A 12,788-nucleotide genomic window follows, 5' to 3' on the forward strand; every position below is an offset into this window, starting at 1 on the left:
CTAACTGGCTTTTCAAAGTGACTCACCTTGGCTTCATTCACCTCAAGTGTTTTCTCAGGATGACTCAGGGTTATAAAATGTTTTTAACACTTGTAAGTACTATTAAAAAAAAGGTAGAAGAATTTGAAGAGCGTGACAGTGGCTGGAATTTCTTAAATAGCATATCTTTAGACGTTAACGTTAACAAATTCGATCCTTTAAGAGTGTCTGGATCAACTTTTGTGGCCTACCTTTAGTGATTAAGAATTGATAATACAGTTGCACAGTGTTTTATTTTGGCTTAGAAGCGGACATCCCTGTTTTATTAATTCAATCGTTAGATATTACTATTATGTATAAAATTGATGAAGGAACTAGTAGTTGTATTTGTTTAGTTTCGAAGAAATATTCGATTTTGTGATTTTATAAAAAAAACAGTTTTAGAAGCATATTTTCTAAAAAAATTACATTAAGTCAGAATTTTGTAAATAAATTTACCTATCACTATAACGTCTACCTTTATGCAGAAATAAATGGTTATTGCTGCAGTAATTTAGGAATTATTTAATAATTTATGATTTTCAGAAAACATTTTTTTCTCCGTTACACTAGAAAATTGGCAGCTATATTTACTTTATATTGATGCATGATATAATTATCTATAATACCTGAAAATATTACTTGCCTATCCCGTGGAAGTTCGAAGATATTTTAATTTCTATGAGTTTAGAAAATTTATATGTAAATAGGGTTGTCATCTGAATATTTTTTAGTTTTTTAAATGCCGTCCGTAACAATACGGTTTTAATGCCTTTGTTAGATAACTATTGAAATTCATTGCTTTTACCATTATTAATTTGTCTGGTCGAGTTTGATAATTATAGAGTTGGCCCTCTGGCGGCTTATTGGAAATCCTATCGTTTTCGAAACATCGATATACAACGTGTCCCAAAATTCAACGATAAACCGGCGCCGCAGGGTGGACATAGTCATGACTACTTTAGAAAAAATAAGAAAAAAAATCTATCTTAATTATTTTTTAAGTTACACAATAAATTATGAAATTCTTCGAAAATTGACACCCCTTATGATATTTGAAATTACCACGACCACAATTTTGCGAATATTTCTGTTTTTTTGTTTGTATTGGCAACTTAAGTAGTACTGCTATCTACCACAACTCTTAAAACTCCCAGATTGCCTGCAGTTTTTACACAAAAGTTAATCAAAGTATGATATTTCCTTAAAATTTTGAACGATTTTTACTTTCACTCGACTTTGATTCATCGTTTTGTAAAAAAAAAGTATGAACACTACTGCGGCAAGTTTTTTATAAAGTTGACGCAACTAACCAAGATTCTAAAATGGTATAATACTCTAAGAAAACTAGTCGTAAAAAAGATATGCGTACCATTTTTACAAGCTTTGTTAACTTCAATTGTTAGTATGTGTGGGATAAATGTTGCGACTGAACCAGTTCTCCTTAACCGATTGAGCTGAAATTTGGTATGTAAGTACGATGACAATGTAATGTTATGGTACCATTGATCTGGTCTGATGATGGAGTCAGGAGGTATCCATAGGAACTCTTAACCGAAATGGCAGAAACTCATCGAGTTTTAGTTCGTTGAATTTGTCTTTTCGAACACTTTAGTGCTACTAGACTATGCCCAGGGCCCTGATGATGGAATCGGGAGGTGGCCATAGGAACTCCTAAACAAAACGGCGGAATCTTATCGAGTTTGGGTTCGTTGGATTTGTCTTCCCGAGCACTTGGGCCATGAGATTGAGAAACAGACAAACAATATCTATTTTAATTGTTTTTTAATAGCGCTGATAAAGTGGCAATTAAGGTGTTTAAATCTACGATGACCTCTTTGCGAAATTTTACTGAAACTTAACAGTTTAGGAAGATATTTCTGTCAAATTACAATTTCAAACATGTCATGCAGTCATGAACTAAAATCCTTGACTGTACTAACGACTTGACTTGGCTTATTGGACTCGATTTATGTGATCTGCGAACTAAACTGACCTGGCATTACTTTGGACTGTGATTGTGTTTTGTGAATTGGACTTTTGGCGTATTTTGGACTGTTTAGCGTTTATTATGCCGCTACCATACACACCTTTGGAATACGCTAATATGCATCTGATTTATGGAGAATGTCGGTGCAATGCTAACGCTGCTAGCAGATTGTATCGAGAAAGGTACCCAAACGCTCAAAGATACCCGGATTACCGAGTATTTCTGAATCTACATCAAGCGTTTTCTGAGGGTCGTTTTCCATCTGCCAGAAGAAACGCTGGAAGACCTAGATCGGAACACGATGAAGAAGTCCTTAATGAAATAAACATTGATTCCACTACATCGGTACGTGCCATAGAAGAAGCTACGGGAATCCCAAAAAGTTCAGCACATCGAATTCTGCAACGTTACAAGCTCCATCCATATCACTACAGGCGTGTGCAGACATTATTACCCCGGGACTATCCACTACGCATCGAATTTTGCCGTGTGATGCTGCAAAAACACCAGGAAGATCCCCAATTCCTAGACAAAGTTCTATGGTCGGACGAAACAACTTGCAAGAAAGATGGCTATTTGAACCTCCACAACTTACCTATGTAAGTTGTGTGGTGCTCCAACTATTTGGAGCAATGAAAATCCGCACCTGATGAGGCAAGACAAATCCCAGTACCAATTTAAGATTAACCTATGGACGGGCATATTAAATGGAAAAGTGATTGGGCCCTTTGAGTTACAAGGGAACTTAAACGGGGAAAGTTATTTAAACTTTTTGCAAAATGATTTGGACCTACTATTAGAAGATATCCCCTTAAGTGATTTACAAAACATGTGGTTCCAAAATGATGGTTGCCCAGCTCACTACGCACGTCCTGTGCGTGAATTCTTAAATCAAGAGTATCCAGGGCGTTGGATCGGGAGACTGGGCCCCATCTTATGGCCACCCCGTTCCCCCGACCTGAACCCCCTTGACTTTTTCTATTGGGGTTGCATAAAGGACAGGATTTATGCAACACCCATCACAACATTAGACGAGCTTCGGCAAAAAATCAGTGAAGCTGCGGCTCATATCAATGCTAAAAGATATGCACGAAGCATAAAACGATCATTTTTAAGGCGATGTCGTGCGTGTATTAATGCTGGTGGCAAACAATTTGAACATTTATTGTAATTTGAACAAACAAGTTTAAACATTAATTATAAAAGAAGGGCCCAAAAAATAAGGAGACATGTCCCTTTTATTATTATTATTTTTGACGCCAAAATGTTGGTCTAAGCTGAATAAAAATAATTTAATTTAATATTTAATAAGAAATTAATTCCATTTTTTATTTATTCAACAACAAAAACCCATTTTCGGCACATAGTTTATCTACAAGAACTATTAAGAAATACGATTATTTTTTAAAAATGGTACGCATATCTTTTTTCCGAATCCATCATCAGGACCCTGGGCATCATCTAGCACCAAAGTGCTCAAAAAGACAAATCCAATGAACCCAAATTCGATGCGATTCCACCGTTTCATTTAGAAGTTCCTATGTCCACCTCCTGACTCCATCATCAGACCAGATCAATGGTACCATAACATTACATTGTCATCGTACTTACATACCAAATTTCAGCTCAATCGGTTAAGGAGAACTGGTTCAGTCGCAACATTTATCCCACACATACTAACAATTGAAGTTAACAAAGCTTGTAAAAATGGTACGCATATCTTTTTTACGACTAGTTTTCTTAGAGTATTATACCATTTTAGAATCTTGGTTAGTTGCGTCAACTTTATAACAAACTTGCCGCAGTAGTGTTCATACTTTTTTTTTTACAAAACGATGAATCAAAGTCGAGTGAAAGTAAAAATCGTTCAAAATTTTAAGGAAATATCATACTTTGATTAACTTTTGTGTAAAAACTGCAGGCAATCTGGGAGTTTTAAGAGTTGTGGTAGATAGCAGTACTACTTAAGTTGCCAATACAAACAAAAAAACAGAAATATTCGCAAAATTGTGGTCGTGGTAATTTCAAATATCATAAGGGGTGTCAATTTTCGAAGAATTTCATAATTTATTGTGTAACTTAAAAAATAATTAAGATAGATTTTTTTTCTTATTTTTTCTAAAGTAGTCATGACTATGTCCACCCTGCGGCGCCGGTTTATCGTTGAATTTTGGGACACGTTGTATATGTTGCAGTCAAAACTCATAATCGATCAAAACCACTTTTGACTGCAAATTTCAGTTAATAGTGGTTTTGACCGATGGCCTTAGTCAATATTACTTTTGACAAATTTTTCTAGTCGTATCATCGAACTTCCACGGGATAGGCAAGTAATATTTTCAGGTATTATAGATAATGATATCATGCATCAATATAAAGTAAATATAGCTGCCAATTTTCTAGTGTAACGGAGAAAAAAATGATTTCTGAAAATCATAAATTATTAAATAATTCCTAAATTACTGCAGCAATAACCATTTATTTCTGCATAAAGGTAGACGTTATAGTGATAGGTAAATTTATTTACAAAATTCTGCCTTAATGTAATTTTTTTAGAAAATATGCTTCTAAAACTGTTTTTTTTTATAAAATCACAATATCGAATATTTCTTCGAAACTAAGCAAATACAACTACTAGTTCCTTCATCAATTTTATACATAATAGTAATATCTAACGATTGAATTAATAAAACAGGGATGTCCGTTTCTAAGGGAAAATAAAAGACTGTGAGTTGCCATCTCTTATATTAACAGGATGGGTGGGATTCAATACACCCATTTAAATGAAATTTCACGTCGTATTTGGAAATGGTGTGAGGAGAGGCAATTGTATATCTTTGCGTCATATATTAAATCCAAAGATAATGTCCAGACGGACGAATATTGATACGGAATGGAGTTTATCATCTACAGCATTTCATAGTATTGTTGAGAAGTATGGAGAACCTGATATAGATCTTTTTGCAACTCGTTTAAATTCTAAATGCAAAAGATATACAGGGTGTCCCGTAATGTAACGTCAAGCCGAAACTGGGTGTTGAGGCAAGTTGTGCTGGTTATCAGAAAAATATAAAAAAAAATCTATGTGGCATATTTTCAAAATAATAGGCATTTAAAAAAAATCTAAAAATTCTACTCCAGGTGACGGTCCTTTTACTCGTGTTGCCACAAATCTTCACTTTTTCCAAATTTTTTTTTGTTATGTAACCCTGAATAATGCTTCTCTAAATTGTTATCAAAATTATAAAACCAACTGCTCCAGCTTGGATGAAAAAAATACATTATTCCCAAAAAAAATTTCAAAATAAAAATTTTGCCTAGTTTAAACTGACTCTTATGTCAACTACTAATTACTGTCATAATGACAAAAGTTTCTGTGACTGACTGTACGGTAGTCAGTCACAGAAACTTGAATTTTGGGCACATTAGAATAATAATTTTTAACCAAAGTAGATAAAGTTAAAAACGGGACTATTTCCAAAAAACCAAAAATTGTCGACAATTACAGCAAAAATTTACCAAGTGTTATACCATTTTGGAATCCTTACTAAATGCGCCAAATTATGACGTTACTTGCCACACTCGCGTAGTACAATTTTTTTTCAGTACAGTCAGTTTAAACTAGGCAAAATTTTTATTTTGATATTTTTTTTGGGAATAATGTATTTTTTTCATCCAAGTTGGAGCAGCTGGTTTTGTAATTTTGATAACAATTTAGAGAAGCATTATTCAGGATTACATAACAAAAAAAAATTTGGAAAAAGTGAAGATTTGTGGCAACACGAGTAAAAATACCGTCACCGGGAGTAGAATTTTTTGATTTTTTTTAAATGCCTATTATTTTGACAAAATGCCACATAGATTTTTTTTATATTTTTCTGATAACCAGCATAACTTGCCTCAACACCCAGTTCCGGCTTGACGTTACATTACGGGACACCCTGTATATCATGGAAAAGAGATCCTTTTAATGTAGACGCTTTTACTGTTGACTGGAGCCCATATTTCTTTTACTCTTTTCCTCCCTTCTCTCTCATACTGAAATGCCTTCGAAAGATAATTAACGAAAGAGCGACTGGAATCATGGTAGTGCCTTACTGGATAAGTCAACCATGGTATCCTTTATTCCAATCCTTGATGTGTAGAGATCCGATATACCTTCATCCTGATCGTAATTTATTACTATCTCCTTACAGAGAACCTCACCCACGATGGAGAACTCTTACCCTGGTATCATGTCTGTTATCAGGTCAGCATTTTCACGACATTCACTGCTCCCAGGAACAATAGACATCATGATCGGGTCTTTATCGAAAAACTCTCTTAAGCAATATAATGTTGCCTTAAAGAAATGGTGGCTTTATTGCCTATCAAGAAACGGTGATCCACTTCTTAATAATATACCAATGGTGTAGGGGATAGTTCCCTTACACTTGGTGGTAAGTAGTAGTATATTGATGTAGTTAAGTTAGAATGTAGTAGTTGAGTACAAATAGGATAAGTTGTTCGGGAGCGGAATGTTAAATGAAAGTGTCCGTCACCGATGAGCGTGTTTATTGCACTGAAAAATATTATAACAATTGAGTTAAGCGTTGACGGTAAAATGCGGTGTCGGCGAAATATAAAATGTCGAGTGTGCTCGTACATGCTGCCAAATTTTAAGAAAAGAAGAAAAATAAAAGTTTATGGCGATGAGGCCTTATCTAGTTTACGAGCAGCAGATACGATCACCTCGACTACACTATCGATATCCGCGGTCTGCTCGCTGTGCCTCGTGCGTAGCGGCTGCGCGGCGCTGCTCGAGTGTTGCTGCTCTCGACGGTTCACGCTGCAGCCTCGATACCTTCTTCTTAAGCGTAGTGTCCCCCACACAAGGAGTGCAGTAATGATGAATCCAATTACAGAGTACAATACGTAATTGTGTTTCTCGTGTGTGAGTGATTGAACACTTAAAGCTTCTTGTTGTTCCTTGATGTTGTCAATTTTGTTTTTCAGTAATGTTAGAGCTTCCTTGTGGTCTTCAGGGACAAATGTGTGATTGAAGTCGGTGAGTATGTGGTTTATGCTCGATTCGCGTATGTACATTGTTTCTTCGCTTGTTGTTAGTTTTAGTTCACTGTGGTAGTCATTGCGCGCGTGAATGATGAAATTGTCTCCTTTCAGCATGCAACCGAGGCCGAGTGATAAGATTCCCGTGCCGCGTAGGTGTTGTGACGTAACTCCAGCTGGACAGAAAATGCGCGTAGTGCAGTCTTCGCAACAGGAGAATAGCCACGCGCCGCGATTGTGTAATCGTACCCACTTGTCGTTGCAATTTGATACTCTTGTACGGCATGTCGATAAGTTGCCATTGTTTAATAATTGCGCCTCACACAATGTGTCGGCGACTTTTATGTTATAAATAGGTTGATTTATAACACATAATAGTTTGTTATCTTGCAATGATGTGCAGGATGTTACATCTCGCTCTTGCAGAAGTACTATCATGTCTCTTCTTAGGTTGACAGCGAGGTATTCTGATGTAGGTTCAATATGTTTCTCTCTGTTTTCAGTTATTTGTGGTATAGGAATGATGCGGTTGAGTTCGTATTGTTCATTGTTTATGAGTGGTAGCTTCACTTCAAATAGTAGGTATGCACTCGTTAAACGAACGTGTACACGCGCTAGCTTGTACAGTCCCCGAGTACAATGACGTGTGTTGACACAGGGCAGTGATAAGTCGCTTGGCAACTGGCCGGAGATGATGTTGAGCTGCTCCTCAAACTGATCAGGCTTGATCAGATGGGTGTCGACTCTCCCGTCCCTTACGTCAGTCACCAAGTCCAGTAGCTGCTGTTGTATTTGCCGTATATTGGATAATATCAGGTTTACGGCAAGGGCGGTGGCTGTTATGTACAGGGCGTTGTCTTGCTTGAGTTGTATACGTTCTTCTGCTTCTGTGAGATGTTTGTTGATGATGATGAATTGCCTGTTCATCACTTCCTCGTTTCTCTTGAGAAGATTGTATTCACTTTCGATGATAGATGTGTGATTTTTGTAATGACGGTTCTAGCGGCGCGCGCGCCCCACCAGCGCGTGCAGCGGCAGAAAATGGTACTAGTAACTACGGGAGTCAATACGAATCCTTTATTTATTTTGTATCTCTAAAGTTGTGCTTGGTGCCCGGTACATTGAAGAGCGGACTACATAGTGAATTATATAAATCTCTTCGGATGCAACGCCTCGTATAATTATGGTCAAACATCACAAGGTAAGTTTGTTTAACCATCAATAGTAGGCCAGTACCTTGTAAAAGTTCTTTTATTAAAGTTATTTATTTACAACATTTTATAGTCGTCGTTTTAGAGCGTTTTGAATTTTTGCGTTGATTTAGAATTTTTCACAGTTTAGAGGCAATTAGATTTAAGAAGTGTTTGATATGAATTTCAACTTTAATATCTCTACGCGTTCATGTGAAAAAGGGTAGGTAGTAAGTTTATAATTATTAAAAAAATATTTTATGTCATGTAGTTAAGCAAAAATAATATTTTAATATTTTATGTAACTTCAAATTTATCATTTTCGCAATTTTTCCTTTATCTATCTATCTTCTATCTATCTATCTATCTATATTATATAAAGCTCGATTACCACTCACTGACTGACTGACTGACTCACTGATCAGGGGTATTTTTGGGGTATTTAGAGGGGAGAGGGGTAAAATTGTTAGTGTTTGTTTTTAACTAGATTTTTTGACTGACAGCTTTATTAAATTTTTTGAACCAAAAAACAAAATGGCGGCATTTTTTGAGACACCAACTTTTTTGTCTTGGGTCCTGAATTTTTTCTTTTTTGGTGGTTTGTTGGGGTTGCCAAGGTGTGTTAAAAAAATTGAGAAAAAATTAGAAAAACAAAATGGCCGCGCCGCCATCTTGGATTGAAAATGCGATTTCGGGGTGTTTTTAGGGAGGCGTCATTCCGAGATGCGCAATTGTTTTTGAAAAATTCTTTTCAGTTTTTGTGACTTTTATAGTCTGCTTCAAGGCCACATTTACAGATTATCAAAAAACAAGATGGCGGCTGAGCTGTCGGCCATTTTGTTGCGATCAAAAAAATCCCAAAGTTTGACACGAATTTTCCGGTAGATGGCGACATCGGAGTGGGGTACAATGTTCCGGGCGATTGTTGGTCTGTTATTCGAGTGTTGCCATGAATCGGAAAAAACTACCATTTTGGAAGAAAATTTTCCACCACGGCCCCGGATAGTAGAAAATGGAAATTTCCAGAAATTCCAAAAACTTGGAATGCAGTCTGGTGACATTTGGGGACTCGAATGACATTTCACCATTTTTATCAAAAAAGTCTGGCAACACTGAAAGTTATGGGGAAAAGTTTTTTTTGCGACATGGGTGTCTTTAAAGTTAGTGACAGACAGAAAGAATTATGGCAGAAAACAAATAAAAATGACGTTTGGTCGGATATATGACCCAGATTATGGGAAAAATCCGAAATGTCAAAAAATCAAGATGGCGGCTGAGCGGGCGGCCATTTTGTGAAAAGTTGAAAATTTCGAAATTTTGGAATTCATTTTTCGAGTAGTTGGCAACACTTTAGAAAGTCGAGTTGTATAAGGCGGTTGTGTATCTTGTCGAGAGGTTTCGCTTGGGTGAAGAAATTTCTCCAGTGTTGCCATGGTTTAAGAGATTTGGTCCAAAAATGTCGAAAGTAGAAATAACGACTTCCGGTCAAAAATTTGGATGACGCCTCCTGCAAAAGGGTCGTCCAAATGACATTTGACCATTGTCATCTTGATCACCTGGCAACACTGGGAGTTATAGGGAAAAGTATTTTTTTCGACATGGGTGTCTTTAAAGTTAAGGACGGACAGAAGGAGATATGGCAGGGAAAATCTGAAAATGGGGTTTGGTCGGTTATACGACCCAGACTATGGGAAAAATCCGAAATGTCAGAAATTCAAGATGGCGGCTGAGCGGGCGGCCATTTTGTAAAAAGTTTCAGATTTCTGATTTTTCAAATGCATTTTTCAGGTAGTTGGCAACATTTGGGAGAGTCGAGTTGTATGGGGCGATTACGTAGTTTATCAAGGAGTATTGTTTGGAAAAACAATGATTCCCAGTGTTGCCATACTTTGAGAGTTTTGGTCCAAAAATGTAAAAAATGGAAATAACGACTTCCGGTCAGAAATTTGGATGACGCCTCCTGCAAATAGGTCAAACTAATGACATTTGAACATTTTCAACTCGATCACCTGGCAACACTGAGAGTTACAGGATTTCAAAATTTCAGGACATGGCTGGTTTGAAGGAATTGTAGAAACAAATGAATTCGGGATTGGGTGAAGTTAGAAAAAAAGTAAAAATGGGGTTCGGCGCGGAAAATGGTCCAGATTAAGGCAAAAATGCAAAATTTTGGAAATCCAAGATGGCCGCCAAGCGTTCACCCGTTTTCCTAAAGGGACTAAATTCTCCATACAAATTGTATGCAGGGGGGCTTAGCTAACGTAGAAAAAGGCGAGGCCGAAGGCCGAGCGATAGTTTAAAGCCTGTGAGTCGCCATAGATTTATTTTTAATGCGTCAAAAAAGGACCAGAGCCCAGTGACAGACTGAAAGGCGAGGCCGAAGGCCGAGCGATGGTTCAAATCCCTACAGTCGCCATTGATTTACTTGTGTTGCGTCAAAAAAGCACAAGAGCACAGTGACAGACAACAAACACCCCCTGTAATTTTTGCGAGGCCGAAGGCCGAGCTCCGAATGCGAGGCCGCAGGCCGAGCGCCGCGTAGGGCGAAGCCCGGAGCGGCCAGCATCGCAGATCTAGCTTTTGTAGCCCGCGTAGCGGGCGACCAAAGCTAGTCTATCTATCTATCTATAATATATAAAGCTCGATTCCTACTCACTCACTCACTGACTGATCAGGGGTATTTTTGGGGTATTTAGAGGGGAGAGGGGTAAAATTGTTAGTGTTTGTTTTAAACTAGATTTTTCGACTGCCAGCTTTATTACATTTTTTGAACCAAAAAACAAAATGGCGGCATTTTTTGAGACAACAACTTTTTTGTTTTTCATCCTGAATTTTTTCTTTTTTGGTGGTTGGTTGGGGTTGCCAGGGTGTGTTAAAAAATGTGAGAAAAAAATGGAAAAACAAAATGGCCGCGCCGCCATCTTGGATTGAAAATGCGATTTCGAGGTGTTTTTAGGGAGGTGTCACTCCGAGATGCGCAATTGTTTTTGAAAATTTCTTTTGAGTATTTGTGACATGTATAGTCTTCTTAAGAGATACATTCACAGATTATCAAAAAACAAGATGGCGGCTGAGCCGTCGGCCATTTTGTTGCGATCAAAAAATTCCCAAACTTTGACACGAATTTTCCGGTAGATGGCGACACCGGAGTGGGGTACAATGTTCCGGGCGATTGTTGGTCTGTTATTCGAGTGTTGCCATGAATCGGAAAAAACTACCATTTTGGAAGAAAATTTTCCACCACGGCCCCGGATAGTAGAAAATGGAAATTTCCAGAAATTCCAAAAACTTGGTATGCAGTCTGGTGACATTTGGGGACCCGAATGACATTTCACCATTTTTATGAAAAAAGTCTGGCAACACTGAAAGTTATGGGGAAAAGTTTTTTTTGCGACATGGGTGTCTTTAAAGTTAGTGACAGACAGAAAGAATAATGGCAGAAAAAAAATAAAAATGAGGTTTGGTCGGATATACGACCCAGATTATGGGAAAAATCCGAAATGTCAAAAAATCAAGATGGCGGCTGAGCGGGCGGCCATTTTGTAAAAAGTTGAAAATTTCGAAAATTTGGAATTCATTTTTCGAGTAGTTGGCAACATTTTGGAAAGTCGAGTTGTATGAGGCGGTTGTGTGTCTTGTCAAGAGGTTTCGCTTGGGTGAAGAAATTTCTCCAGTGTTGCCATACCTGAGGAGATTTGGTCCAAAAATGTCGAAAGTAGAAATAACGACTTCCGGTCAAAAATTTGGACGACGCCTCCTGCAAAGGGGTCGTGCAAATGACATTTGACCATTTCCGTATCGATCACCTGGCAACACTGGGAGCTACGGGGAAAAGTATTTTTTTCGACATGGGTGTCTTTAAAGTTAAGGACGGATAGAAGGATATATGGGAGAAAAAATCCAAAAATGAGGTTTAGTCGGTTATATGACCCAGATTATGGGAAAAATCCGAAATCATGGAAAATCAAGATGGCGACCGAGTGAGCGGCCATTTTGTAAAAAGTTTCAGATTTCTGATTTTTCAAATGCATTTTTCGGGTAGTTGGCAACATTTGGTAAAGTCGAGTTGTTTGTGGCGATTGTGTAGTTTGTCAAGGAGTATCGTTTGGAAAAACAACGATTTCCAGTGTTGCCATACTTTGAGAGATTTGATCCAAAAATGAAAAAAATTGAAATAACGACTTTCGGTCAAAAATTTGGATGACGCCTCCTGCAAATAGGTCAAACTAATGACATTTGACCATTTTCATCTCGATCACCTGGCAACACTGGGAATTACGGGAACACAAAATTTTGTGACATGGGTCTTTTTAAGGCGTTGCTCCTCGGGACTGGATGAGGATAGAAAAAAAGTAAAAATGGGGTTCGGCGCGGAAAATGATCCAGATTAAGGGAAAAATGCAAAATTTTAGAAATCCAAGATGGCCGCCAAGCATTCACCCGTTTTCCTAAAGGGACTAAATTCTCCATACAAATTGTATGCAGGGGGGCTTAGCTAACGTAGAAAAAGGCGAGGCCGAAGGCCGAGCGATAGTTTAAAG

Source organism: Ostrinia nubilalis, chromosome W, assembly GCF_963855985.1.
Source record: "Ostrinia nubilalis chromosome W, ilOstNubi1.1, whole genome shotgun sequence".
Lineage (NCBI taxonomy): Eukaryota > Metazoa > Arthropoda > Insecta > Lepidoptera > Crambidae > Ostrinia > Ostrinia nubilalis.